This window comes from Lissotriton vulgaris, chromosome 3_1 (genome assembly GCF_964263255.1).
Source record: "Lissotriton vulgaris chromosome 3_1, aLisVul1.2, whole genome shotgun sequence".
NCBI classification, from domain to species: Eukaryota; Metazoa; Chordata; class Amphibia; order Caudata; family Salamandridae; genus Lissotriton; species Lissotriton vulgaris.
In genome coordinates this window covers 1,677,791,454-1,677,807,282 of record NC_141689.1, presented here as the reverse complement: position 1 = coordinate 1,677,807,282, position 15,829 = coordinate 1,677,791,454, and positions in this window count along the sequence as shown.

Genomic DNA, 15,829 nt, shown 5'->3' with positions numbered 1-15,829 from the left:
ACCAAAAAGTCAAGGCTCAGTGGGCTGCATATTCAATGGAAAATTATGAGTTCGTGAGAGGGCCGGGGCAGTACTGGCAGGAAAGATAAGAGCAGACCAGGTCAGGAGCAATGTTAATAGGTTAATAATCGATGACCAGGGAACTATATCTTACCATCAGGAAGATATGGAAAAAATTTTTTTTTCCCTTTTCTTGGAATTATATCAAGAAGATGCCTCTCCAGGTTCCGCTACCACTCTACGGTGGCTGGAAACGAAGGCTCTCCCAGGCCTAACAGAGGATGGCCGTAATATGCTTAATAGCTGCTTCACAGAAGAAGAAATAAAATTACATATAAGAAAAATCTAAAATAACAAAGCAGCAGGGCCTGATGCACTTCCAGGTGAAGTTTATAAAACGCTCCAGAATCTTCTGGTACCAAAACTCAGTGAGCTATTTAATTATATATATAGTCCTCAAGGTAGAATTCCATCGTCATGCAAAGAATCTACCATTGTGTTAATTTTAAAACCGGGGAAGGACCCCCTCAGGGCGGACTCTTACAGGCCAATCTCACTGCTGAACGCAGACTATAAGATCTTTACTAGTGTTTTGGCAGGGAGATTGGCCAAGCTAGTTCCGCTCCTGATTAACCCGGATCAGAAGGGTTTTATCCCCGGGAGACATATCCATGAATTAACGTTACAGCTGATCGGTAACATATATCTTGCCATGGCACGGTCGGAGCCTTTATCGGTGGCAGCTTATGACGCGGCGAAGGCTTTCGACCATGTCAACTGGGGATTCCTCCGGGATGTTTTAACTATTATGGGGTTCGGAGCGACCTTCATTCAAACTATAAGAGGATGCTATGAGGATGGTTCAGCGGCGATTTTATTGAACGGCTCTCTGTCACCACGCATTAACATCAGGAGGGGAACAAGGCTGGGAAATAATGTGCTGAGGAGTTGACCAGTGGGAGAGAGCAAAAAGTAGCCAGTTTAAGTACTTAGGCATATTAATCACATGTGACCTTAACAACATAGTGAAAGCAAATCTGAAAAAGGTGGCTAAAGATATTGATCACCTATTTTTGAGATGGCAAAACCTACCGTTAACAATATATGGCTGTGTTAATCTGGTCAAAATGGTCATCTTGCCCAAACTGCCCTACTTATTCAACACAATACCCTTAACATTCCATTATAAAATCTTGAGAAAGATCCACGGGAAGATAGGCAGTTTTATCTGGGCAAATAAGAACGCCCGGATGTCTTGGAAAAAACTGAAAAGTAGACTGCTAAAGGGGGGGGGGCTGGCACTCCCGGATGTTGTGTGGTATGCTTTTGCTTTTCAGCTAAAAAATGCCCGTACTCTTTTTACTAGCCCGGACAATTCTCACTGGGGGCAGATTTTGAATTCGATGCTAGATCAGGAAGTGGGCGGCCCTGGATTTTTGTATAAATTTGGTGCACCAAGATTTTACAAAAAGGTTTGCCTAAAAGTGCTAAAATCTGCCTTGATTCTTTGGAACAGAGTTAAGGGATGTTGGGGTATAAAATAATATTCAGATTTTGCCCCTATATGGGATTCCCCAGGTACACCACTATGTCTCCAGGATAGCCTGTCGCTACCAGTCAGGAGAGCGGGAATAGCAATCTGGTCAGACTTAGTATCACCGGAGGGGGTACTTCCTTGGGAGGTTTTGCGGTCTAGGATTGGGGACTCTCTTTCAAGATTTAAATATATCCAACTCTGTTCGTGGTATTCCGCTGAGAAAAATAACATCGGTGGAAATTGGGACATCGAGTCAGCGCTCCAGGCCCCGACTCACAGGAAGAAGGAAGTGGGATTTTTGTATAGGGAATTGATTGAGGCGGATGAAATGCTAGCTCCACCTTCATATCTTGTTTGGAGATCTTCTGCCCTGGAGGCCCCCTCGGCTGATCTGTGTAATCTATCCCTTCAATATCTATATAGATTTGTTAAATCTGCTTCCCTTAAAAAGAATCACAATTATGTTATAAATAGGCTTTATTACACCCCCAAAAAAATAGCAAAATTTGTCAGTCCACCTCCCAGATGTGATATGCCAGAGGCTGACAATATCCATGTTTTTTATGATTGCCCTATGATTGGCCCCTTTTGGACCATTATTGAGAGGACATTGGAGAGCGTTTTTAAGATGAAACTTAGTCTCAATGTTATAAGGGTTTTTTTTAGTTTGGACACTGATCCTATTAATGGGCTGAGGAGGGCACAGGTGGCTTTATTTTTCACCCTGATTCTTATTGCACGTAGGGAAATATGTAAGGTTTGGTAGGATGCTACCCCTCCCCTACATGAAAAGAGGCTTCAATCTGTACTTAGAATCGCACGGTTAGAAACTGGTACACCACATAATAGAAATAGCATGGTATAGCAACCTCTGATGGAGTGGGCTAGGGAAATGAGGCTGGTAACAAATCTCAAATCTGTCCAATGATTACACATGGCCCAGTATAAAGGGGTAGCTGGGTCGGCTCCGTGTACAGCAAGAACTTCAACCCGGGGCGCCCAGGATGGATAAGGTTTGCGAGTGTTCATTTGTACATGCCAAGGTGAGATGAGGACTAAGTATCGCGGATTTTGCGGATTTTCGGTAAATTCGCAATCCGCGAGATTCGTGATTTTCCCGCAAAATCCGGGAGCGGAACGGATTGGGTCAAAAGTTCAAGCTGACTTTTGTAACTCTTTTAGAATGGTGCCGGCAAGCTGCCAGAGCCATTCTAAAATAGTTACTAAAGTCAGCTTCAACAGGAAGCTCTAATAGATAAAGTAAAGCAGGTGCTCGAGTTGAAGCTCAAATTCAGTTACACAATCATTAATCATCCCAAACTTGAGGTGATTAATGATTGTGTAACGTAATTTGACCTTCAACTCGAGCACCTGCTTTACTTTATCTATTAGTGCTTCCTGTTGAAGCTCTTTGTAGCTATTTTAGAATGGCGCTGGCAGCTTGCCGGCGCCATTCTAAGTGGGGCTGAGGGCAGAAGGGCAAAAAAGTGGGACAGAGGGCAGAAGGGGACAGAAAATGAGTGGGGCAGAGGGCAGAAGGGCACAGAAAACGAGTGGTACAGAGGGCAGAAGGGCATAAAAAACGAGAGGGTGGCAGTGATTAAACAGGCAAACACGCAAAGCGCTCCGCGAACACCCGCGAACACGCAAAGCGCCCCGCGAACACCCGCGAACACGTAAAAATTAAAATATCCGCAAATTCGCACGAATTCGCAAATTTTGCAAATCGCGAATTCGCAAATCCGCAAATTCACGGATCCCGAATTCGCAAAATTCGCCCATGCTTAATGAGGACAAGCATTTTTTTTTTAAAAAAAAGATTGGTTAACTCAATCTGATAGTTAATTAATTCTCTCGATAGCTCTGTCGAAATGTCTGGTCACCGATTTTGATTAATAATTAAAGCAGATTGGTAACAATTTTTACTCAGAGAGCTGCATGCAATGCACCGTTTTATATTTCCAATGATATAGGTTAGCAGATGAATACTTTTGCCTCAGAGATCCTTGGGCGTCCTAAACATCACAAGATGCTATGCTGGAAAATGTAGCTCAGTGACTTAGGCGTCGAAAGAAAACAGCTGCAAGTAACTTGCATATATTTGAATCCTTGCACGTTTTTATCTTGTGTTTCATTATTGTAATGTTGATACCATGGATTCTACTGGGTAGAAATAACACTTATTAATACATGTTAAAGTAATTGTTTGTGATGGGTGTATGTCAATGATTTCTTGAGTGAATGCAATGGTACAGACAAACCTTGCTTTCCAGCAAACCAAAAATACATCTTTATATCTTACTTAGACACAGAGCTTGAGAAAGTAAAATAACCTTTAAACCTTTAAAAGTCCCCGTTGTGACAATTACTGAAGTGATATGCTTAGTGTGTCTTTGTGTGAGGTTCCATTTGTGATCCCTTTGAACTCCACCTGCTACCAGACAGGATGTAATTCTGGCCAAGGGAAATGTCGATTTTCTGTGAAGGGAAGAACTTTCAGCATGGTCACTTGGTGTGAGAAATTGAGTTGTTGGTTGACTGGGATGTTAGCCCGGGTCAAGAAGCAAAAAAAAATCCTTGTTATGGTAAGGCACAAGCAAACCCCCAAATTAACCTGTGCTCAGTCCTCTGGTAGCTTGGCAGAGAGCAGCCAGTCTTAACTTAAAGGCAATGTGTAAAGTATTTGTGCAACAATTCAAACAGTAAAACAGTGAAAACACCACACAAAAGTATCCCACATAAAAATAGAAAAACAGAGTAAAAGCTAATAAATAAAACAAGATCAAGATCAAAATTACAAAACTCCACTCAGTACAGCCAGAGGTATGATTTTATAAAGATTTAGTGAAGCTAGTGCTAAAAAGCACACTTTTAGGCTGATTGCAATGGAGTGCAGGCCGGATACAGTCACCAGGTTGAGCCCCCTGATGTTTACCTTCTCAAGTATGTGCAAGAGAGTTTCATTCGCTTTGGAGAGGACCGTGAGGAGCAGGGAGAGCGTAGCGGGAGGCTGTCTAGCCCGTTCATGGTTGCGGAGAGCCCAAAATCTTGATTTCAGCTCACTGAGCCATACCAAGGGTCCAGGACCTGAGGGGCACCACATGGGGTCAGGAACCCACTGCAGCTGGGTGCAGAGGCTAGGGCAGGATGTTGGGGAGCTTTATGTCCCTGACGCTCAGACTAGGAGGCCAGCAGATTAGCCCTTGGAGTCACTCTGGTATCCTGGGTTCAAGACGAGGTTGCAGGTCCAGTTCTTCTTCTCGAGGCAGCAGGCAGGAGGTCAGCACAGCAGGACAGCAGGTCCTTCAGAGCAGCAGCCTAGCAGTCCAGCAGAGTGGCAGTCTTTTCAACAGCACTGTAGTCCTTGTGCCAGGCAGAGTATCCACAGGTACAGGAGTGTACTGAAGAGTTGCTGTCTGAGGCCCAGTAGTTATACTCAGTTGTGCCAATAAAGTGGGGAGAAACTTCTATAGGCATGCATTTGAAGTGCACAGATGCCCTGCCTTCCTGGCCATGGCACCAGACTAAATACAGGGGGTATGTAGACCTTTGTCTGGAGAGAGGCCAGCCTATTCAAGTGACAGTGGGGCTGGGCCCAGCTTCTCCTACCCATCCTGCCAGTGATGGTCTATCCAATCACACCTCATTGTATGCACAAAGCCCAACTGTCAACTCCACCCAGTCTTGTGACCCAGACACAAGCTGCAGTCACCAAATGCTAAGGCATGAAAATGCCCACTTTATAAAAGTGGCATTTTCAACACTTCACCATAAGTTAGGATTTTAGATTCCAATTCCAGAGACAACAAACATAAACTGGTCACTTGTTCCTATTTGGAAATAACACTTACAGAATGTCATAATGTAACTCCAATTTTATCGCAGTTGGAGAGTTATAGCCTTGCAGTAGTGAAAAATGAAATTAAGAGTTTTCATTACCAGGACATGCAAAACGTATATGTCTAACTTCTAAAATGTACCACACCCTGCCTTTGGGGATATTCAGGGCCTGCCTAACGAGTTATATATGTATTAAAATGGAAGGTTTGGTCCAGGCAAAAGGTTTGCCAAGTTTAGATGGCAGTTTAAAAACTGCTCACACACACACAGGCTCTGCAATGGTAGGCCTGAGATATGTTTGAAGTGCTACTTAAATGGGTGACACAATCGGTGCTACAAGCCCACAAGCAGCATTTCATTTACAGGCCCTGGGAACAGGAGGTGCTACTTTATTAGGGACTTACAAGTAAATGAAATATGCCAATTGGATATAAGCCAGTCTAGCATGTTTTAAGGAGAGAGCGCAAGCACTTTAGCACTGGTAAGCAGTAGTAAAGTATGCAGAGTCCTAAGGCCAGCAAAAATGAAGTTAGCAAAAACAGGAGGTTTGAAGGCAAAATGTTAGGTGAAAACATTTCAAGGATTCCAGGTCTAAGAACACTAAAGTATAAAGTTTAATTTTCTTCATCAGTGAGTACATTCAACCATTTTCCATCAGTCAGGATTTGTAGAGTGCGGCTGCATCACTAGTGAGAAACCTGAGGTGCTGGGAGAGCATGCTGCTTGTTATCCGATTGTTTGAATATCCAGGTCTTCAGGTCGTTCCTGAAGTACTGGAGCGATGATGAGGCTCGGAGGTGCAGGGGGAGGATGCTCCAGGCCTTAGCTCTCAGGTGAGAGAAGGAACGACCTCCAGTGTTCGTCCAGTGGATGGTAGCCAGTGGGGCTTCCTGTGCTGTGGGGTGATGTGCGACTGCCTGGGAAGGACCAGGATGAGTTTGGCTGCTGTGTTTTTGATAGTCTGGAGTCTCGTTATGAGTTGGACTGTAATTCCTAAGTAGAGGGAGTTGCCGTAGTCTAGTGTGCTGGTGATGAGATCTTGCACAGCTGTTAGCCTAGTGTTATGTAGAAGCCATCTAAAGACCTTCATGAAAAGTCGGAGGTTGAGGAAGCAATCAAAAGAGACGGCGATGACCTGCTTCTCCCTAGATAGCTGGCTGTTGAGGATGATGTATGGTTGCAGGCGATTTCGGTGGGTTTGGGAGTTGGGCCAAGGTCAGGTGACCACCATGCATTGTTCCAGAGGGTGCCCTTTCCTTTCCCAAAGATGAGTACCTCTGTTTTATCGGTGTTGAGTTTGAGACAGTTTTTGTTCATCGAAGGCGGCCACGACTTTCACGCACCTTTGGAACTTCTACTTGGTAGTTACTGGGTCATTGATCAGGGAACGGATGAGTTGAGTGTCGTCAGCGTAGGATAATTTTGTTCGGAGGCTCTTGACGAGTTTTGCAATGTGTGTCTTGTATATGTTGAAGATTGCTGGGCTAAGTTTTAAGCCTTGAGGTACACTGATGTGATGTTCTTAGGGTGCGAGGAGTAGGGTGAGAGGATGACCTTTTGTGTTCTGAGGTAGGATGCAATCCACTTGAGGGCTGGTCCTTGGATTCTGATCTGTTGAAGTCTGTTTAACATTGTGTGGTGGGATACAGTATTTGAGCTCTTAAAGAAAACTATCTAATGTCAGGAATGAATAATCATCAATTAATAATGTAGGTCTTAGAACGACATTGCTTGCATCAGTTTACCTGGATAAGAGGTGAGTTTAAAAAATAAAAGTGTCATTTATTCAATCAATCAATCAATCAATCAATCACTCAATCAATCAATCAGGTATCTGTAAAGCACACTCATCATACGTGAGCATCTCATGGTGCTGGGGGAAAGGGGGGGCACCTTCTGTGTGTGTGTGTGTGTGTGTGGGCATGGGTGTGTGTGTGTGTGGGTGTACATGTGTGTGTGTGCAACAACATACCTATTTTTTCATCACATTCCCAACAACCCATCCATGTTGTTGTTTCAAATGGTTTAAATGGCAGTTCATTGTATTCTCTTGCCTCAAAAAATCCATTTGCATTAGCACATCTGTCATGTATAGATGACTTTGTACTCCTGCTCACTCTTATTAGTGTCTCAATTTGGAACCAAAATCGAAAATGTCAATTTCAGAAGAAAACTTCATTCCGTTCCATCAAGTAAAAATCTATGTCCCTCGAGATTGTGCAATTCAGATTCTTCTTTCATCCTTGCCTCTTAAAAGGATGAATCAATTTCTTATTAAAAGTATAATATTTTGCCTGTCTCTATTTTACATATGCAATTTGTGAAATGTAAATGATTTACAATTGCTCTTTTAAGACACACAGAATGTGATTGCCCAAGTAGTAATCCCATCTAAAGTGATCAGATAAACACATAATGATTTCCCCAAAAATAAACCATAAATCAAGGAAGCATTTATGGTCATCTAGAAGAGAGAGAGATGTTAAAGGGCATAAAAATTCAGGCCCAGATCTATAAACCTATCACGCAATGCAGCATTGCACCCAAAGTTGCCGTGCTGCGTTGCTTGACAGAGAGAGAGCAGGAAGGGGCCATATCTATAAAGATATGTCACCATCCTGATCTCTCTCTAGCGTTAGTGTACAATCAGGCTGCTGAGTGTCACACAAACACCATTGCACTATGCTGTAAAGGGTGTGTGTGAGTCTAGCATAGGTTTTGTATTGGAAGTATATTCTCCCAGTACAAAATACTGTACTTAAGCTAACTGTAAAACTTTTCCTACTTTGGATGTGTGCTGTACAGTGGAGCACACATACAAAGTGGAAAAAGTTAGAAGAAATAAAATAATTTCTCTTTTTTTACGCCTGCTTTCAAGTGGCATTAAACTTTGGCTCAAAACCCTAAATACTATTGCTAGTAGATATGGTTTGGGATCAAAAAACCATGGATGGTGTAGTTCTGCCACTACGGTAGGCCTGTAATGGATCGTATGCTGCTGGGGTGCACTCGGCGAATGCCGTAATTGCTTTACACTGAGGTCTGAGAGGAGGCACTGAAGCATCTGCTTATGCTGCTCACAAAGGGAACAACAAAACAGAAAGTGAGCACTCCCTAAACTCCTTAGCTGAAGACAGAGCTGATGAGCAGACCAAAAACGAAGGCAGGCTACGCTCAACCCCTGCACGCTATATAGGGGCGTCCTGGTACACAAGTGGCCCACAGGGAATGGCTCCTACCCTCAGACTGACAAAAGGCACACACTGAAAAAAATAGAAAAGCTCTGTGGCGCTGTAGACCCAGGTGGACAGAGCAGGGGCAAACCTGTGGATCCCACCTGAAAACCTCCGTCATTTTGGGCCTGCTGCTGCTGTGCGAGACCTCTGTGTACTGTGCGCAATTCGAAACAAACACTACGGGAGCGAGGAGCATAATGGGCTGCGCCAAATGCAAACAGGCGAAACTTCAATTCTCAGCGCAGAAGTAGGCCCCAAGCGATGATGTGGAGTTGAAATGAGATGATGACCAACCGCCCCCCGTGTCCCCAACACAAGAGGAGGACTTCAAAGTTATGCTTCCAATGATTCGGCAAAGTCTAACCTCAATTGAATCCAAGATGGACTCAATGAATCTATTCATGGACTTTCTCGTGCAGAAACTGGAAAAACATGATGGGGGCATTTCTGAAGCTGAAACGTGCATCTCCACCCTCGAGGACAACGCCAGAGCAAGTAACGCCATACTGCAGGGTATGGAGAAACTTCTCCCAATCATAGTGACGAAAAATGAGGACTTAAAGGTGCGTTTGTGCAGAAACAATTTGCGCATTGTGGGAGTCCTGGAGTCCACAGCTACCGACGGAATAGAGGACTACGTCGAGTGGCTGCTGAAGGGTCTCTTCGGGGCTGATGCCATTTCCAAAGTACTAATCGTTGAGCGGGCCCACAGATCGCACACAGCAAGGCCACCGACTGGCACGCCGCCACGCCCCATCCTGGCACACATCCTAAAGTATAAAGATGACAACACTGTACTTAGACTAGCGAATAAGAAGCACGATCGGATCTACAATGGTGTGAAAGTGGCACTCTATCCAGACTTCACCTTGGCAGTACAGGAGGTGTGGAAGAAATTTCTCCCAGTGAAGAAGAAGCTTCAGCAGGCCGGCATTCCTAGTGCTATGCTTTATCTGGCTCGCCTGCGCGTCCACCATCAAGGGAAGACTCACATCTTCACCAGCCCACAGCATACTTAGGACTTCCTGAAGACCTGTGCAAGGCGATCCACCACTCCTACAGCTGTGGATTCTGGCTCTGGCTGCTCCTCGCCTGATCCTGAGGAACTGTAGCCCTGCCTTGAGACGAATCATGAAGCTGCTATGTACTGGTAAGACTGTTCCCATAGTTACGCTAAAGAAGAAGGCAAAATGTACCCTGTTCCAGGCACGCAGACGTTTGAACTGAACTGATGGAGCTACAGGTCGAGTGCTGTCACCCTGAGGTGCCTACAGTGACACTGATCTTCCAGGCTCTCTAGCCCTGGTGAGAATCGTTGATGGCCTCTCTGGCATGTACCCCCAGTGGGAATTCCGCCTGTGTAAGTTTTGTTCAATATATGAGCTGTTACTGATGTTTTCTTTGAAGTGGCAAACAAAGAGACTCATAATGTATGCCCCTTCTATGCTTTGTCCTATCCTCAACATAGAAATTGTTAGCTGGGCTGCTCCTTCTATAGCCTGCCTTACACAATGCCTATGCTGTTGGTTTTCTAAAGGTGGGAGGGTCGTCATTCCATGTGGGATTGGGCTATAAGTGTGAGTGGGGGGGTTGCTCAATCAGAGTGTTTAATTGTTTCCTTTTACATGATATAATTTATAGCTATATCCGGTGTAATTGCATACAATGTACATGGCACATATTTTCTTTGCTCATGCTACCTTACACAGGTCAAGTCCTCAGCTACTTCAACTTATATGGCTAATGCAACAACAACTCGTACCAGAATCTCCAGTTTCAAGCGGGTGAGCAAACAGATGTCCCTCCCTGTTACTCATCTAAAACTACTAAACTATTGAATAGGTTTGAGAGCTTAGAGAACCTATTAGTGCTGGGTCTGGCAAACTGCCCTTATTACATGCTTTGTCACCCATTTGACCAAGTGATAAGCTTACTGGCTGCAGAAGTGGAGGGGATAAAAGGTAGTACAGGCGTCTTACCCCCCCAACCCCTATATTATTTAATTTTCGCCCAGGGGGTAAAACTCACTGCCAAGAAGTAGAAAACTCTGCATTAAAAGTGGAAAAGCGAGTTATAGCAGAACCTGGAGTTAGGGGGAGGTCCTCATACTGTCTGAGGAATAGACAGTTCCTTAAGGCTAATTCACCCCCAGTAACTAAACAGCCGGTTATACCGCGAGTTACGAAAAGGGTCTCGCGGAAAGCCCTGAAACTGCAAGGAAGCAAGCCCCTAAACAAAAATAAAAAAGGGGGAGTTGGGGATAGCTTGGAGTCAGGTGAAGGGGGCAGACCTATCAATATAAAAGTTACTCCCTCGCCAAGGTCCTATTTTAAGGTACAGAATAGAAATTGTGATCCCTCTGGAGATTTTGAAGAAATTTGTAGTCAAAAAAGTGCTATGGAAATATCTGTCCCCCTAGCTCTGACAGAAGCAGTGGAGGACATGGTAACCTCTGTCCCCGCAGAGATCCAAGCTGGGGAGGGAGTGGAGATAGTAGAGGGATTAGAACATAAAGGGCTTCAGACTCAGGCTCAGACTCAGAGTCAGACTCAGGCTCAGACTCAGACCTAGGCCCAGTCCCAGTCCCAGATCTTGTCCCAAAATCAAACTCAAGCTTCTACTCAAATAGTAAACATAAGCTCACCTTTCAGCGAGGATCCTACCCAGGATCAGTGTACGTCTCAGGACCCCTCTCGTATGTTAATCAGTCCACCTAAAAGTCTCCCTCCGGATCCTCTGAACTCGCAAAGTGATCCACGAAGCAGCACAGATGTCATGTTAGAAAAAATGCTGGATGAAATGAGGTCAAGGTTCATAATATCAGAAAAAAATCAGAACAAGTTTCACAAAAGATTTGAATCCTTGGACTCTAAACTATCAGTGTTGAATGACGTAGGGTCATATGTAGGTAAAGGGCATTTACCGAATTGTAAATACAGAATTGTACCGATTCGGTATTTACAATTCGGTAAATGCCATGTAGGTAATAATTCTTAAACAATTACCGAATCGGTAATATTCGGTAATTACCGAATCGGTATTTACCGATTCGGTAATTGCCATTGATTCCTATGGGCCCTGAGGCTCATAAGAATCAATGGCAATTACCGAATCGGTAAATACCGATTCAGTAAATTTACTGATTTGTCAAGGGGGACAGGGTGTCACTTTGACACCCTGTTGCACCCCTGATTGTGGCTTGTGTGCCATGTGACACACATACATGCCCTTAGGGCATGTATGTGTTACACATGGCACAGGTGTACATGCACAGATGTGCATGTACACAGAAATTCGTTATTTACCATGCCATTGTATTTCATGGTAAATAACGAATTTCTCAGGGCCTGTGGCACTGTTTCCAGTGCCACCTACATCCCAAATTAGCGATTCTGCACATTTACCGAATCGGTAATTTACAGATTCGGTAAATTTTGCGATTCAGTAAATATACAGAATCGCTAAATTTCAGGCCCCCTACATCTGGAAATACAAATATTGGTCGGTAACGGCCGAAATCGGCCATTACCGACCGGTATTTGTCCACCTACATATGGCCCAGAGTCTCTTCAGTGGAGGCAGAAGTGGAGGGCCTAACTAGGAGAGTAGAGCTTACCCAGAAGGATATTAGATCACTGAAAGTAAAGGATAAAAGCATCGACGAAAAGTTAGAATCCTTAGAAAACCAATCGAGAAGGTGTAACCTTAAATTTTTTAATATCCCAGAAGGGCTTGAAGGATGGGATATAAAGAAGTTCATGATCTCACTCTTAGAGGAGCACTTTCCATGGAGTAAATCCTGCGGTTTGGAAGAGGACAATCAGCGGGTGCATCGGGACCCTTTTGGGAGGGGTAAGGAAAGGAAAAATCCTAGAAAAATCCTAATAAACTTTAGAACATACACACTCAAAGAAAGACTCTTGTCCGAAGCTCTGAAAAGTGGGGTTTACAGTAACGGTGACTGGTCCTTCAAGATCAGATCCGATATTGCAAAAGTGACGCAAGACAGGCAATGGGAATTGGGACAAAAAATGCCTGAACTGAAAGCGCTTGGCGCAACTGTTCAAATGAAATTTCCAGCCTCCCTCAGGATCAAGTGGAGGAATAAGATGTATAACATCAGGGACCCACAGGAAGTTGACTCACTTCTAGAGCAGATGCGCGACCAGATCCAGATCCAATCACACTCTTAGTACTAAGTCAAACAAAAAGAAAAAAATGATGTTGCAATTATGGCAGCAGCACCTCTAGTTTATTAATCACTAGGGCACGGAGTTCGAAGAGGGCTAGAATTAAGGCCCAAAGGAAAGGGAGGCTTCCCCAGGGTGGGAGGGTGCTCCCCCGTGTCCTCTTTTTTTTCACATATGCACAGTTGGTTTAAGGTATATACTAGAGGGGGAAAAGGGGGGGCACAAGGTAGATGGGAGCAAAATAGGGAAAAAAATCAAAAAATATCCTCAACAAAATAACTCTTCCGGAAGAAAGGGGGTAATTAGGATCCAGATTAATAACTATGAAAGCCCGCTGAAGTCAAGAAGAGATGGGTAAAAATTATAGAGAGATATAAATAACCTCCTGGAATGTTAACAGGCTAAACCGTCTCTTGATTATATGCCCCAGCGTCCTCCTGGCCAAAGGAATTCTCAAAAGGGAGTGAAACCCATAGGTAAAAAGGTATTTGGCTCAGTAGATAAGTAGTCCCTGTAACTGGTGCTTCATGACTTTAACCGACTCCATTCTCTGTACATCTGGCACCTGGTCGCAAAAATGCTGGTCCCAAATTGCAATCAGTCTTTGTGGCCGGCATATTGATATAAGCAGGCCCTATGCTACTTTACTTCTGATTGGCATGTCCTAAAATCTCATGTGGAAACGGGGACCTTTATTTGTTCCCGACCTTCCCTTTTCTGAAAAACATAGTACAGTAAACATAATTTGTTGAGAATAATAAAACATCATATGCAATTTAAATTACTCTTTCTTTCAACCCAAATGACAACACACTTTTTGAACAAATCACTTTGACACAAAAGAAATGACATGCAGCTTCCCTTTGTGTTGGCTATACGTTCAGAATACTTCCAGGGTGCTTTGTTGATTGCCTTATAGGCTACATTCAATCCTTTACGTGTGTAGAAAATAATCCAGTGCCACTATAAAGACTTCACGTTAAAATACTATATGACTGTTTTCAGACAAAACGAGAATACCACTAACTTTAATGCATTTTAAAGCCTCTAATATATTATCTGTACATACTTCCATTAGTTTGCATTTGCTTAAGGACCGCACATTGCAGAAACTGGAAATCAGACAAGAGTTTAAATTAAGAGCCATTAAACGCAGGACAGCCTGAAACAGACATATCACCGCCGTTCCACAAATGTACATTAGATCGTCTTGACAAGTGACCCACAACAAAATGACATTATCATCAGAAATGGCCAGTTAATTAACCTTCTGGTGAATCAGAGCCATCCATTCATTAAGGCAGTCAGCTGAAGTCACCACTCGCTTCAGCATTTTAATTATTTTATAAAGTATATTCTCTTATCTGTCTCTTCCACGTGATCCGTGTCTGTGCTCAGAATTTCTTATAGCGTATTTGAGGTTCTGTACTTAAAGTCAGTGATTTGAATCAGCACTGAAAAGTTTACATAAAATGGCTCTGTTGCCTATCAAATTTTGCTTGTTTCTATATACTGTTGAGTGTCTAAAGGCAATCATTTCTTGAGTTATAACTCACTTTAGTTTGATTCCTGTTCCTAATTTATTATTTACTTAGGATAAGTGTGGGTTAGCTAGCGCAGTACTAATCACACTAAGGCCAAAATAAAAGCCCACAACTTTAATTAGCAAGGCAATCCTATTTACATTTCACACTCATCCATATTATCCAATTGCAAAGTATTGCTCTTTTCTTAGTTTAGGTCTCATCCATGTTACCCAATTACAAAGTATTGCTCATTTCTTAGTTTAGGTCTGCAAACAACAAAAGTAATAGAATGAATTACAATATAACATTTTAGCCAATACAGTCCCTTAAGTGCCCTGGTTGTAGAATGAGACTCATATCCAGGCTTCCTCTGGCATATACTTAGGTATACTTGTTTAGAACAACAATAACAAAACAACAACGGTAATAATAATTCTTGTTTTAATTATAATAACAGCAACAAAAAAACAGCAACACTAATAATAATAGTAATGAAATAACGATGATTATGATGATACGATAATCGTGGTGATATTAATTAGAATAAATTGTGTTGCATTTAAGTACTGCTTTTTTAAACAAAGATGGGAGGTGGGTGAATCTTGCAACTGATGAGTGATGACTGATGTGCCACTACAGGATTAAATATCATTAGTGAGTGATCAACTCGCTGAGATATCCAGACTCCCTGAGGCTGATGCTTGAGTAGCCTCCCCCCCCAATCTTGCTCATCAAAACAGAGCGAGGTTTATTATGAGGCAGCAGAGGGCAGTGCCACAGTTGAGTGCGGGTGCGAAGCAGCAGTAGGGGAGCTGAGTCGGGTCTCTGGTGCTGAGTCAGAGTCAGAGGGTCCGTAAATTGAGGCTTGGAAGTCCGACCAAATTGGACTGGAACCGTTGGGCAGAGCATGCAGGAGAAGGGAGGATCTGGCCTATCAGTATGCAACCCACGTTGCCCCTCAGCAGCCCTCCGACACTCTGCACCAGATGACAAGGAGTCATACCTAGGGCCATCTGCTCTCACACACAGTCAGACACGAAACACTGGCACCCTGCCGCCCGTCTTCCTATTGCAGATCATCAAGGAACACCTGCCATAGTACACCCCATTGTCTGTGGATGTCCCAGCTCAAAACACAAAACAACCAACCAGCCATGTACCCCCTCCTACTACCACAAAAAAACCATTTGGAGAACACACCCTCTAGTCAAGCCCCCCAATCACTGGTCAACCCAGGAGCTACTAGTCAACAGACCCCAGAAGAATCCCTCCCCAACACCAAAACCTCAGGTGGGTAGACATGCTGGAAGTGTCGGAAACATCATCACCAGAGGACAAAAGGTCCGCCTCACCCATGAACAGGGGTTTCCCAATTCCCTCCTCAGGGAAAACCACTAGCTCACACCAGCCTCACAGCACAAAAACCCTGCTGCCCCCACCCAAATGATCTAGCTCAGGAGAGGAGCCCAGCAAGGAACCTGGCAGCAACCAGAGGAACTA